Source organism: Coffea arabica, chromosome 5e, assembly GCF_036785885.1.
Source record: "Coffea arabica cultivar ET-39 chromosome 5e, Coffea Arabica ET-39 HiFi, whole genome shotgun sequence".
Taxonomy (NCBI): domain Eukaryota; kingdom Viridiplantae; phylum Streptophyta; class Magnoliopsida; order Gentianales; family Rubiaceae; genus Coffea; species Coffea arabica.
Window position 1 is genome coordinate 32,939,015 of NC_092318.1, and position 15,853 is coordinate 32,954,867.

The following is a 15,853-nucleotide window of genomic DNA, read 5'->3' on the forward strand; positions in this document are numbered from 1 at the left end:
TGATGGCACCCACCTTAGATGTTTACAAGTGTCACATCTTATCTTTGATCCATCTTTTCTCCAATATAATGTGTAACCATTAGGACATGCATCATATTTTTCATATCCAAGTTCTAGTTCTTTCATTATCTTTTTTGTTTCATAATAAGAGTTGGGTAGATTTACACCTTTTGGGAGTGGTTGCCTCAACAAATCAAGAATTATATTAAATACAGAATCGGGTATTTTACTGAGACATTTAATATGCAACAAGCACACTAGAAAATATAGTTTAGAGAATTGCGGGCATTCTGGATAAAGTGGTTGCTTCGAATAATTTATTAATTTGTAGAATTTTTCAGCACCAATATTCGACTGTTCTGTTTCTAATTTTTTTTCCATATCTAGGTCCTGGTTTAGAACTCCTAATGCATCTTGTAACAATCCTTGCATATCATTTATGGGATTGAGTGGTGGAACTTCATTTGAAGAGACGTGAAGATGTACGATGCACACTCGAAGATTGCTCTCCTTGAGCTATCCATTGAGTATATCCTTTAATAAACCCTTTCCATATCAAGTGTGATTTGGTCTGCTCTTTCATGACAAAAACCCCGTTTCCACACCAAATGCATGGGCAAAAAATCATCTCCCATATACTCTCATTCGTAAATGTAAAATCAAGAAAATCTTCTAAATCAACTTTATACTCATCACTTGACCATGTGACATATTCACATAGATTCTAATTAAAAAAAAAAGAAGAAAGCTTCATTAGCATCTACAAGATAATGCTACCTAAACTATTACTGATTTTTGCATGAAACATTTACTTAGATAAGAAAACTAATTTCAAGGAAATTAATAGAAGACACAAATTACTTTTGGAATATTACAACAGTAAAGCTACCTAAAGGCAGTTTTTTAAAGGAAATTTACCAACCCAAAAAAATGCTTTTTAAAGCAATTTAGTGTCTAAGCCTATCAAACTTTAAAACAAATCAATTTGATTAAATGAGACAGCAAAATCAAGAATATTTAAGAATAATAAAAATATTGCAGCCTATAAAGCCAAGTAAAATCATCTAGTCGGACTTTATGTTCTCTAAATATGTCGGGGACCAGCATCCGCTCCAGGTGGAAGTAGCACGACCGACGGGGACATGGAAACACCTAATTGGTATACGGGAGATGGCTGATGCTCACATTACATGGAGCCTAGGTCCGGGTATGGTGGACTTTTGGCTAGACACTTGGTGTGAGCTTGGACCCTTAAGTTCTTTGTTGCCAGCACATAGGGACAAGCCTCATTTCTTGGTGGCGGAATTCTTAGGTCGAGAAGGGTGGAACAGGGACCGTCTTCTGCAATGGCTTCCGTGCCACCTCGTGGATGTGATTGTGGAGGTTCCATTCGACCTTGATGGGCAGGATCGGATCATGTGGACGGGGTCGGCTACGGGGTGTTTCTCGCTAATCTCAACATGGGAGCTATGTCGACAACGTTGAGGTGCCTTCTCAATGCATGGTATGGTCTGGAATAGGGGTGTTCCGCTGAAAATGTCTATATTTGCTTGGAGACTGTTGAATAACTTTGTCACCTTAGATTCGGTGCTCCGCAGAAAGGGGCTGGCCATGGTGTCCAGATGCTCTTGTTGTCTGGAGGAGGAGGAGTCGGTGCCCCACCTGTTTGTCAGTGGTCCGGTGGCAAAGGAGATTTGTGGGCACTTTGGTACTATGTTTGGCATGCTTCGCTTACCGCTTGATGATCTTCAACTTCTATGGAAGAAGTGGGGCACATCTGTGCCTCGCATCCCGACACACCATATCAGATGTATCCTCCCGATATTTGTATCATGCTTCCTCTGGCAGGGATGAAATAAGGCAAGGTTTGAAGGGCAAGAGTTTTTGGCTCGGAGGGTCATCCGGGAGGTGGTTAATTTCATATATGACTTGGGAAGAGCAAAGAAACTTGAGAAGGCACAGTTCTATGGTGATCTGGATAGCGATTGGGCGAGCTTGGCATCTTCGGTGACTCGTACACGGCAGACAGCGGTGGTAACATGGATGAAACCCCCTACTCAGCGGTACAAGTTAAATACGGATGCTAGTGTGGTCAACGGGAGGGCTAGTGTGGTCAACAGCACTAAGAGACTCGAATGGTAGACTTATATTCGCTTTCTACAAGGAGTTTGGGGAGAAGGGGGTCTTGCAGGCTGAGACGTTAGCTGCACTAGAGGGGTTGTGACTGTGTGCTGCAAGGGGGCTACGGGGGGTCTTGGTGGAAGTGGACTCAGCACTTTTGGTGTCGCTAGTCAAATCATCGGCCCTGGGAGGTTGGTCGTACTGCAATGTGTTGAGAAAGATTCGCAAACTTCTGGAACAGGTGTCTCTTTCATTTCAGAACATCTTCCGTGAGGCAAATATGGTTGCTGATAAGTTAGCTGCTCTGCAAGGGTACCCGAGTATGGCCTTTGACTCTCTGTCTCACCTTCTACAGGGGATCCGCGACTGTTTGGCTTTGGATGCTAGAGAATTCCCATCCTTTAGGCTGGTGCATTGTTAGGTGGTTGGGCTCTGCCAGCTTATTCTCTATATCTTTTGTAACTATCTCCCGTTTCCTTGGAATAAATAAAAGGAAATCACATTTAAAAAAAAAGTAAAATCAACAAGAAATATAAATCTTTTTATAAGTCCAATTAGTCAACTAAGTGAAAAGGAAAAAGAGGAAGCTAAAAAAAAGCACTAGATGGTCCCAATGAGCACAACCATACCTTTTCCCCTAAAAAAGCACTAGATGGCCCCAAAACCGCTAGATCCTTTAAAAATTTGAAAGATAGACTAGACAAAAGCAATAACAAAAATAACTTAGAGTATCTTATGGCAAAAATAACAAAAATAACTTAGAATATCTTATGGCAACTGAAGGTGAAGCATAGATTTATAAAAATTCTCACAACTTTATTGACATATCAAAAGTACATTATGTTCTTGCTAGTTCAATGTCTTAATCAAATTAAATATTGTTCCTAGAACCACAGTAACAATACTAATGTTTTTTTTAACTATTGTCACTGTCTATTAAATTTTGTTAGAACTTGGTGTAATTATGTATCTTTTCTTGGTTGATAATTTGCATTTCTCCACAACTGCATCATTCCATATCAGCCATTAGTGAAAAAACACTCACATTTGGTTGTTAGGCCATGTTATGTATCTACTATTCTAGCAGTCAATTAGTTAAATATTTCTAGTTTTTACATTTTTTCTCCAAACCAAACCTTTTTTTCAAAATTTTGTACTTTGTTGTACCCTTGATTTATTTGTTTCCAAGGGATATATTTTGACATCAGCAAAGCAAACTAAAGTTGCCCAAAAAAATTTTTTTAAGGCGTTTTAATGTCTAATCTAATATGACTTTCCTTTTTTTTAGTCTACACGTCTAACATGAATTCAATCTTCAGCAATCATCAACCATTACATACATACTGCATACATACATACAAAAGTAGTACAATTAGAGAATCCAACTAATAGAGAAGAAATTTCAGCCATGACAAAGAAGAAAAAAGTAAAGGTGAGAGCCATCATACCTAGATATTTGAATAAGTCCTAGCTACTACCTTCTTAAACATTTTACAAGCCTCTCTTCAATTGATGAAATCTTACTTCAACCTGATCATATAAATGACTTCAACTAATCAAACTTCACAGTACTCCCACAAATCAATCCACCAAAATGGAACTAAAAAGAAATCACAACTAGACAGAAAATTGACCCACAAAATGAGCTTTGCCCAACCATTTGAAATTCAGTTTATTCTTTACTTTTCAATAGGCATTCACAAGTTTTATTAGCAATTCACCTCTCGAAAAATTCTATGTTAGTTGGCTTTCAAACCATATTTTAGAACTCCAATTGACAAACCCAAGCTTCCAAAAGTTAAAGATGCTTCAGATATGTAGTTTAAGCATTCATGTGAGTGAGTTCAAATGTGAATTAACATCAGCAATTTCTTTAAATTAATGCAATAATTCCTTCAGCCTTTCGAACAATGCTATCTTATGTTATACTATCAACTTCCAAATCCCATTCCCTGCATGAGAAGGTAGAGAGAGAGAGAGATTTTTTTTTTTTTGGGGAGGCTTTATGCTTTCGATAGCAAGACCCACCTATATAGCATATTTTGTTTTAATAAGAAGAATATGCAACTTCATGTAATTTTGGTAGACAAGGATTATGCATTTCGTGAAAACAATAGAGATATCAACAATATTGACTTCCTCAAACTACCTAAGCCAAGCACTAAAAATGACAGCTCATGAAGAAACCTTTGAAGCATATAACCATGAAATAAGTTTGATTAACACACACACAAAAGCAAAGGGAAATAGCAAAAAAGGCCAAACTTATTTCAGAAAAGATTTGGGTCATGACAGTTACCACTACAAAGAAACCATATACAGCTTCCTAACAACCCAGTACAATTAATATCCAAACTCAACTAACTAGATTATGAGGACACTAGCCTTCTTTTAAACCAGAGCCATATTGTATAGAAGTATGATACTATTATATCGATTCTTATATTCAAGCACAAGCACTGCAGATTAACCATTAGTGCTGTCAAAGGTTACACGTTAGTCATCAACCCTCTTCCTATCAAATCGTACAGCATATGGCTGTAATAACCAATGATTTGTAAAAGCCTTCTTTGAGGTTGCTAATCTAGAACTATTGCTAGCTAACCATACAAGAAGAGAAATGAAATCAGACAAAATCCAACTAAATTTCTAACAGCACAAATTACTACAACAATGAAACTAAATAGATTTAATCAGCTCCATGACATATTAAAAATCAACACTTGAACGCAATAAAATTAACAATCATAGCAAATCAACAATAATAACAATAATAACAATAATCAATTATCAAGTAAGAGTAAGAGAAACTGATATATTAAGAAATGCAATAATATACTATCCCCATACCTTAATTTATACAATTATGAAGTATCCTTATTTCCCATTAGACTATCCAAGAATGACCCTTAAGAGGAAACTTTAGATGGGTTCCCTACAGATTTCCAATCAAAACCATGGCTCCACCGTTGCTCTCCGGACCAGGCAGATCTCAAAGCTGATAGGTTGTTAAAAATTTCATATACCAATTCCCATACAAACTCCACAAAACCACTCCCGTTGTAGCTCCGACAGAAGAGCCACCACCGTGGGCCGTGGAAGCCATATAAGTCCCAAAATTTCTTGACCAATTTGTTGATTAAACTACCTTCTTCAAAAGTTTACATGTTTGCCTTCAAATTGGTGAGAACTAAAAATCAAGTAGAAGAAAGAGAAAGAAACAAGAGATTCGGTAAAGAGAGGGGTGGAGGAATTATAATTTTTACACAAAGAGTAACAAAGAGCAAAGCGAAGAGGAGTTAAAGTGATTTTGAGGAGAGAGAACTGGGGTGAGCAAAGAGTAAAGTGAGAGGAGTTAGAATTTATGCTGAAAAAAGGCACTGAAGGGTAGCACCACTCTCTTTCCCGCTTCGGGTTTTATTTATTATTTCTATTAGGACAACTTAGAGTGATACGATGTCGTACTCGTTTTCTTTACCACTTTAATGATGTTCTCTGTTGCATGTTACGTTAACTTTTTGTTGTGACGCTTTCAGGAAAATATCATATTAAGTGTATAACTAAAGGTCATTTTTATAGTAGTGATATCAGATTTAGTACTTAATAGTCCAATAACTTAATAGATTCAAACTTTAGATTTTAAATTTCAGTTTTCAAACTTCAATTTTATCAAACGCACTTAATTAGTGATTTTGACAATCTTGGTAATGAAGGTGCTAAGTTTGTAGAGATTGAGAAAGCTTCCTGAAATTGTTGAAGTAATTTAGAGGAATAACAAGCAAGACTAATAGGGTCGTTAAAAGAACTCTCAGAGACCACACCATTTCGATTGTTCCAAAGAGTCATATGCTTCACAAAACTTAGTGTCCCAACCTAGATTGCAATAGTAAATTTCAAGAAAATGTGATTCATATTATCTTTAGGTGCTACACAAAATGAACACAGGATAAACAGAAAGGGCACAACTTTTAAGCTTGGAATTTGTTGGTAGAATGTCCTTGTTTGCCCTCCAAACAAAAACTTTGATCTTGTTGGGAATGTTTAGAATTCGAATGGTTACTAGAAGTGTCATTGCTCCCAGAAGGTATGTTTTCCCAACTCAAAGTTGGTTGCTTGATGAGATGGTACGCACTCTTCTCTGGAAAACAACCATTTTTATTAAAATGCTGAATCAACTTGTGTTGATTATTTGCATCACTAATTGGAATGCTTATGAGCAACTCTACTTTATCCAACCAGAATATATCCTTAAGCAAGTCATATTTCCAAGTGTTCATTGAACAATCTATCAAACAATCCACAATTAAAGACCACAAAATAAGGGCACTTTGGAATTTTTTTTAAGTCTGATTCAAAAGGGCGTATTTTGGATATAGCAAACATTAAGTCCACAAAATACTTATACGCTGCTTACCAAGCCCTTTCATACTTTTTTAGGCAGTATATATATAGATATAGATATATATGTTTGTTCCTGGTACTCGAACTAAATTCACATAAATACAAGATTATATGTGTATACCAAATTAATCATGTCTTTGTACCTATATTACAGTAGTTTTCTAAAAATTAACTTTGTATAGAGGCATATAGTCATTATGTTTTGATGATGTGACATTGGATGAATTTGCATGTAGTTAATTCCACTTTGGCAACCTTCAACTAAACTCTAATTTTCATTTTGGTTTTTTAAACTCTATATTGAGAAAATTTAGTCCCTAAGCTATACTTTGATTTGCATTTTTTATCACTAAACTCTAAATTGAGGCATATTAGCCCCAAACTGTACCACAATTCTCAATTTAGTCCCTAAACTCCTTTATTTTGTCTAATTTTGGGATGTTTTAGGTTATTGTTTTATCTCCTTTTATGATATCTCTAAATTGAGGCATATTAGCCCCAAACTGTAAAATGCCCCTATTTATAGTTTATGAATCAAAATGAGAATTGAAATATAGTTGAAAGGTACAAAATGAAATTAACCTAATCTGCATGTGTAACCCTTGAATTCAAACTATTCAATTGGTATGTGCATTGAGAATTCGTAAAGTTACTTTTTTAAATAACAAAACTAGAAAATAGTTGTTGATTTCATAATGATAACTCTTATTTGGGAACATTACAAAAAATTAGAAATAAAGCATCAATAATAGAATGGAGAAAATGGGGAGGGGGAGGGGGAGGGGAAATGGGTTGGTTATACAAGAGTAGGAAGCGTAAGTGAGAGATCTGGAGTTCATGGCTTCCCACTTACATTGAAAAAAAATTATAAAAAAATATAATGGAGAAAACACTAAATATTGTAACCACATAATCACACTAAAAACCACCTGCACCTACCCCGAGCCAAGTGGAGTCTTCAGTTTCCAACAAGAATGAATGGAGGGTTAATAAGCTTCAAGAATCTCAACTAAACCTTCAAGAAATTTCGAGATTGTTACTCAAACAATCAAGAACTTCAAGAATTCTGGAGTTTCGATTCAAGGTTCCAAGAATTTATGCACGGTCAGCCCAATTTTTTCCAAATTCACAACTCAAATAAGCAAGAACCCTAGAACAAGGCTCGCACACTCCAAGGAAGTCACAACTAGAATTTTTCCAAGGCTAACAACTGATATATATATATATACATATATACCTATATATATTGACTCAAAACTTCAACCAAACTACCAAAACAACAATAGTACAAGATGTTGGAAACAAGAAACGAAAGGTAATCAACAAAACTAATTCGGATAGCAACTAGAAACGAAAACCCTAATTTGGTCACAACAAGAAAACCTAACGGCTGGAATTTTTTTATTGAATTCGACACAAATACAAGAAAGATAACACACTAACAAATTTTTTTTTCTTGGATGAACAGTAATCGCTACAGTATGATGAATAGTAATAGCTACAGTATGATGAATAGTAACAATTTTTTTTCTGAATTTTCTGGAAAAATTTCACAGAGAAACAACATGCATTTAATACCAAAATCCGGACTGGAAACACGAGGAAACAAAGGCAAAAAGCTATGGATAGATTATAACAAAACAAACTAATGGAAACAAGAAAAACTCAAGACGCAAAGACGAAAACCCTAGCAGCTCTTTTTGTTTTTGAATAGCAACGAATTCACTCTAACCAAGAATAACACCAACGAATTGAACAAAAACAAAGGATATAACCTAAAAAATCACAACTAGCTGTAATGCCAACTGATGTGAATCCCATTGATGGCGATATTCGCAACAACAAATTTCAGATCAATGGCAATTGTTACAGGCTGGGAATTGGCGGAATTTCCTACTCCGGACCCCTCTAATCCTTGTGATTGGAATCTCGATACTATTTCAACCTTCAATCCTACGAATTAGCAAATCCTAGGAATTGTTAGAAAGCGCCACGATCAAGGATCGTGAACTTGATTAATAAGCCTAACGAACACTAGATGATTTTAGGTGTTCAAGAAAGGATCGTAGAGCCACGAGAGCAACTCTCAAGAAACGATGTTCTGAAAATATGTCATAATCTCTCATTGAAAGAGGAAAAATAATGTTTTATCATTTCTTACATCGTAATGCAAAAGACACAACTAATGAACCTTGAAACCCGGCCCATAACTCAGCCTAAGACCACGGATCCAAGCATAAGGGCTGGTCTGATTATTAACTAAAAATTCAACCCAAAATAATGAACGAACTAATTACTAAACTAATGAAACTTGAGCTGGAAATTTTCGTCTATAATCTCTTCCTTCCAAATGACTTGGACAGCTCCTCTAATGAGCAAGTAGCTCCACACTTAGAGACTCCGTGTTCACATCATACAATTTAATGAGATAAAGTAATTAATCTTGGGACCCCTAAACTCCATTTTGTGTCATTTTCCCCAAACAAATGGGAGACTGAAAAATTGGTTTGGGGCCTTTGGGCTTATTGATTTTCAACTTGAGCTGGTGTATTCCATAATGACACAAGTAAAAGTCAAACAAAAGCATTGACGAACTAGAATTTACAACATGTGGCGATTCCAAAGCAACTAAAGGGAGCCCACGATTTGGATGCAAAACGTCCACAGTGGCGATTCCAAAGTGCAAGGGCTCTATTTGGGCCACCCAAACCTATAAATTATTTAATAAAAGCTCACGATACAAATGTATGGATACGCTTCGCAACCTTTGAACGCCAATAATGGACTTGATGTTGCATCTCCAGAAATAAAAAATCTGTACAGAGAATACTAGCATTGTGTCCCGTGCTATGTACTGGAACTATAATTTACTTAAAAAAATTTTAAATTCAGCATAAAGTATTTAACAACTTTATTACTATAGAAAACTATTCAAAATTGTTATAATTACAAGCAATTCAGTGATTTTTTGTTTGTTGAATTTGAAAGCAATTTAAATTTGATTGTATCTTTTAGAGCTCTTTGTAATTTGTAAAAATAGGCCTTGTAGAATGATTAGCGTGATATATAGAGAAGAAATTCATAGATATTTTTATTTTTTTGAATTCTATAATGGTAATAATGTGGTAGAACACTTTGACAATTGAAACTATTATAGATTTTAATAGAATATTTTGCTAGTCCAACTAGTATTTATATTTTAATTGGACTAACCTATAAAGATTTTAAAGTAGAATATTTTGCTACCTATGTAGATAGTGGATCAGGATCTTATTTATGTAAACGAACATGTTTTCCTAATCAATATTCAGAAAAATTAAATGATATCGTTGGATTAGATATCTCTAATAACAAGATACGGTTATTTGAAGGAATTTCTTCACCTCAAATATTATTTGGATCATTTCTTGTAAAATGTCCCCCATTTTACTTGTATGATGCCGGTATAGATTTGGAAATAATTTTCTTCAATTATTTCATATATTTTTTTGATACTTTTAAATAACAAATATATTTTAAAACACTATGTGGTCAATGTATTATTGTCAATAGACTCAAAACTACTTATGCTAGAAAAACACTAATTTCCTTTCAACCTCGCACAGCCCAACGTGGTGATATAGGATACAAAGAAAAACCATTATTTCCAAAAGGAAAACCCATTTTAAAGATCAAAAGTACGATAGATAAAACTTCTTTTTTTTTTATGCTATAATTTCAAGCTGATTAATTGCAATTGTTTCTACCAGGAAGCATATTTAACTAAATCTGCAATTACAGTTTTCCTTGCCTTTCCTACTTTATGAAGAAATGGCGAACTTACACAGGTGACGAGAGACAAGGTGAAACCAGGAAAGGGGAAGGGTACTATTATCTCCAAATTCAACATTCCCAAATTCACAACCACCACTTAGTCAATATAGAGCAATTCATAGCCACCCTGTGCCAATATCTCTATTGACGACACCAGGAAAAAAGATATATGCCGCATTTCAAGATAACATGTACAAACAACATTGAAACATGTTCTCAATAACAACTTCTGTGACTAGGCTATTAATCAGGATAGAGATATAAGCCTAGTCCAAATCGAGCACATGCTCGGCAAAATGCTATTTCCTCTGCTGCAGCTACAAGATCTACAACCTGGCCATTGCTGGATGACACAGTCCCAGTTGATTCCCGGTGTGCCTCACCATCCGAACCTCGTATGGTGACACGGTAAACCACTGTAACACTTCCATTCTCAGAGAATATAACATCACGTATTTCACCACACCAACCTGGGGCATAAAAGCTTAACATGCGCGGTTGGCATGGTACCAGGGGATGAACGTAGGATAATGATCCCGATCCAGATGCGGAGCTGATTTGATGATGTTATCTGGAATTCTCTTGTTGAGGTCTCGTAGGATCTCGGCAAGTGGCCGAGTGATGCAGGAAGACTTGTCCAGCCGCACCACGTAATTGGAGGAGGATGAGGACGACGACGACGGCGGACTTCCTTTCCTAGTATCGCCATCGTTGTTGTTTTTGGTGTTTTGCGCACTGCCGCTGCCGCTATTGATATTAGTTATTCCATCGCTGCCTCCATCGCCGCCGCTAATATTTCTACCGCGATCCGCAGCTGACACCCGCAGTGTTCTTCTATCGAGTATGATACCGCTGCTTCTGAACTGAAGCTGGCTCAGTGTCGCACGTGTCCGATCCCCGCTGAACACCACAGGTAAGCAAACCTCCGACGACGGCAGTCCCGATGTTGTCCTCTGAATTGACATTGTACGATAGATAAAACTCCAAAACAAATAAAAACTATAGTTGAAAGATTAGAAACAGTTAAGACAAAGATTAAGCAATGCTATTCAAATAATCCTTTACAGTTCTGGGATAAGAATAAGAAGAGACTAGATTAGAATGATAGATAAAAATAAAATAATAATAGTTAATGCAATGAGATATAGTCTTCAGGATAAAAAAGAATTTAAAAACAATTAGATGAGTTAGAAAAATTAAAAATAATTTGTTAGAGTAGATCTCCACATTCTTCCCCAACATTTATAGTAAGAAACCATGTCGAGATTGTAAGAGAGAAACCTAGAATGGCAGTTAATTATAAAAAAACTTTAAGATAATACTATTTTTGATGGATACTTTTTACCTCATAAAGAAAGTCTGATTAATGCTACTACAGGAAAAAAGATATTTTCTAAATTTGATTGCAACAGTGGATTTTGGCAAATAAGAATGCATTTCAATAGACAGCATTTTCGTCCCCTCAAGGACAATATGAATGGCTTGTAATGCCTTTCAGATTAAAAATGCACCCTAGATATTTTAAAGAAAAATGGAAAATATTTTTAAAAGATATCCTTTTATACATGTTTATGTTGATGATATACTAATTGCCAGCAATAGTATTGCTCAACATATTACACACTTAAATACTGAAGGGAAGTTGATTTTCGCTTTCTATAAGGAGTTCGGGGAAGTGGATGTACTTACAACGGAGAGTCTAGCATTGTTGCATGGTCTTCAATTGTGTTCATTGAATTATTGTGGATGATTGCCTATAGAAGTGGATTCGGAGAGTCTTGTCTCGCTGATTAATTTAGAGACAATATCCAAATGGCCTTTGTGTTCCTTATTGCAGAGGACCTGTGCTTTGTTGAAGGACTTGTCCACTTCAGTACTTCACATTTTTAGGGAAGCAAATGGTCTGGTAGATACGTTGGTTGGATCGTAGTTAAGGTCTGAGTTGTTCACTACGTCTTTCACAAATCTTCCTATGGCAACTAGAGCTTCAGTTTTATTAAACTATCGGTAATTCTCCAATATGCGTATTGAAGTTGTGAGGGAGTAGTACTCCTAATTTATGGCTTCTCTAACTCTCTGTAATTCTTTCTTTACTGGTTGTCATTAATAAGCTAAGGTTGGCATCTCATCCTGTGAATGGGGTTTGCCAAAAAAATATTACAAATTTATATACTTATGTAGATTTATGCATACAACATGGATTAGCTCCTTCTGAAAAGAAGGCAAAAATGGGATTGCAATAAATAAAGTTTCTTGGAATGGAGATAGATGGAAAAGGAGTAAAACTTCAATCGCGTATATTTGAAAAGATTAATCAATTTTCTAATAAACTTGTAGATAAAAAACAAGTACAAAGTTTTCTTGCAATTCTAAATTATGCATCAGATTTTATATAAAATCTAGCAAAAATAAGAAAACCTTTTCAAAAACTGTTGGAAAAAGATCAAAGGTTTGATTTTTCTTCTTATTGAGAAGATCAAGTTGAAAAGATTAAATCACATTGTAAAGATTTATCAAAATTATCTTTACCAAAAGATAAAGATGATTTAATACTAGAAATTGCTGGTTCTGACAAGATTTGGAGTGGTATTTTAAAGAAGATAGATTATAATAATAATCACCATAAGATAGGAGAAATTCTTTATAGCTATGCTTTTGGAAGTTTTTTCGAAACACAATAAAGATACCATATTAACGAAAAAGAGTTATTAGCAATAGTAAAAAGTTGTCAAAAATTTTACTATTTTCTATTACCAAGAAATTTTTATTAAGAATAGATAATACTTAGGTGAAAGCATTTATTTAAAATAATTTACCTTTAAAGCCTGAATATAAACGATTTATCAAATGACAAATGTTATTGTCTGAGCATACTTTTGATATTGAAATTATTAGATCTAACAAAAACTGTCTTGCAGATTTTTTAACTCGCGATGGCAGAGATAAACTTGAAAGAATAGATTCATGAGCTCATTGCTCGAATGTCACAAAAGATTGATAGCCTTCAATGATCTGTACACGATATTCTTAAAATTCCAAATTTTGCAAATATACCCAAAGAAGATTCTGAATTACTTGCCTTATATTGCAATAATAGTCATAGTAAAATCAATGATTATCGACAAACCAAAAATAAATTATTTACCCTATTCAGATGGGTAAAGATAATGGCAGATTCAACTGCAGATAAAGACACTTCTTCATCACAGACGAAGGAAACTGATAATCAATAGCCTAAGCAGGCTAAAATTAAAACTGCTTATGATTCTATTTCTCTTAGGCCGGATATTACCTGAACTACAATTCCAAAGAGAAATAATATTATAGATTTCTTATCTAAGTACCATCTAGCAATCATGGAACAAGCACAGATTATGTAGGAGTTATATTCTCTCAACAATATAGATACATGTTACATTGATTTTACAGGAGTTTATCCACGGCTTAACTTTGTTCAAGGAGTTGATGCAAAGGATATTAGAGATTGGTATAATTTTGGAGCCATCAATTCCATCTACATGACCAATCCTCATTTTCCAGAGATTTCTCTATTGCCCAGATGGATTCAGGAAGTTGTCAAAGATTGTTACACAAATAATCCAACAATCTCTCCAAGAGATATTTTGCTGTTAACATTTTTATCAGCAGGACCAGATTTTTATCAAGATATATGATGCTTACTATTTTATCACTATTGGTAAAGCAGAAAACTTCATGATCAAGGTTCCAACTACCAGAATTGATTTTCAAAAATTCAAAGAAAAAGATGTCCATTACAGAAGAGTAATTGGATTAAGAACAATTGTTTCTAGAATAGAAGGAGCATTCAAAAAAGGATTCAAGACTTATTCAAGTTCTCGAGTAAATTCTTTAGTAATGATTTCCCCAGCAAAGAACACTCGGTGATGGTTGCTGAAAATTTTCTTAAAACAAAGATTCGGTATATTGATAGAAGACACCTCAGAAGTAGTTCTCAGGTGATGAAAAGGTTTTGCCAGTTAATACAACATGACAAAGATATCTATCCTGCATGTAAAGAAGATATGAACAAAGAGTTTACAATTGATGGTGAGGTCACCTTTTACAAAGACTAATAAAGTTTCAGTGGACTTCAAATGAAAGATTTCATTAGATTTCAAATAAGAGATTTCAAGTCCGAAGGCTCATTTATGTTCAGAAGCAGCAGCTAGACAAGGGTAAAACGATAATAGGTGAGTAGCATGAGAAGACCACGGGTCAAGGTAGTATGCAACAAATGACAGATACGGAAGCTGACGAGGGAGAAGGAAAACAGACATCTTCTTTGGACCTTGAGACTAGGAATTTGGAACAGCAAAGACTTCCATTAGTAGTTGACCGTAAGGAAATTTTGATGTGCAAGCAGTTGAGCCAAACCAATGATAGGAAAGATCTGTAAGTGGTATGGAAGAAACCTGATGTTGGCTTTGCAGGTCAGGAACAATGAGTAATGTATCCAAAGAGTGGGAAGAAAGAACTCCATCTGTCGAATCAGTTGCTGCGTTAGAGGAGTGGAAGCACAGGGACAGAGTAAAAGCTAGTTCAATGTCGAGTTCGCCTTTGCACCAGCAGGAAAGGGTTGGTATTATTAGTAGACTCAAATCTGCAGATTAGGAGGGGAACCTGGCCGTTTTAGTCAAGCAGCTAATGGATTTCCAAGCGGGGCTGGAGAGTAGACTGAAAGAGGCGGATCTCTTGGAAAGTGAGGTCCCTTGCACGACATTACTTGATGCTAAGGACATTTAGTTGTTAATTAAACTGATAAAGAAGGGAAGGCCACCTAATTATAACAAGAAACTATTGGAGTTTAAATCACATATTTGATTTCCAACTGTCTTGAACGATTAAGTCAACCAATTTCTTAGTATGGAATATATGGGTTATATCTCGTAAAGACGCTCAATGGCAGTTGAAGAGGTTATGTTTGCAACATCATATTCGGCTACTGGTATTGTTAGAGCCTATGACAGATAGATCACAACTGATGAATATCTGAATGTTGTTAGGTTTTGACAATGCAACAGTTTTACTTAGAGGGAAAAGCCAGGGTCTTTTGGTTCAGGGACATGGACATTGACTTTTTAGAGCATGCGAAACAGATGGTTCATATGCATGTGAAGATTAATTCGAGATACTCTTTTTGGTTCTCCACAATTTATGCAAAATGCATGCGCGTTGGGAGACATAGGCTGTGGCAAGCTCTACAGCTTGTCCGGCTAGAAGGGGCATGGATGGTTGGGGGAAATTTCAATGTGATCTCCTCGGCAGATGAACGCGTGGGGAGAAAACCAGTGAACATTAAAAACATGGAGGAATTCAATAACGTTGTATTTCAGTGTAGTCTCTCTGCAGTGGAATATGATGGTCAGTCATTCACTTAGACTAATGGTTCGGTTTGGCAACGACTAGATAGAGGGTTAGCCAATGGTGCATGGGGAGAACCATTTGACATTACAAGAGCGTCTCATTTGATGAGAGGGAGATCAAATCATGCACCTTT

At 35.6% G+C, this 15,853-nt stretch overlaps 1 long non-coding RNA gene across 1 annotated transcript; it reads right to left on the reverse strand.

Annotated features, from left to right (window-relative positions):
• Positions 1 to 840: 840 nt before the first annotated feature.
• Positions 841 to 5,502, reverse strand: LOC113743705 (uncharacterized). The gene is made up of 3 exons (XR_003461174.2): positions 4,972 to 5,502; positions 3,570 to 3,651; positions 841 to 2,597 (listed from the first exon to the last, which is right to left on the reverse strand). It is a non-coding gene; the product is annotated as an uncharacterized lncRNA (long non-coding RNA).
• Between the last annotated feature and the right edge of the window lie 10,351 nt (positions 5,503 to 15,853).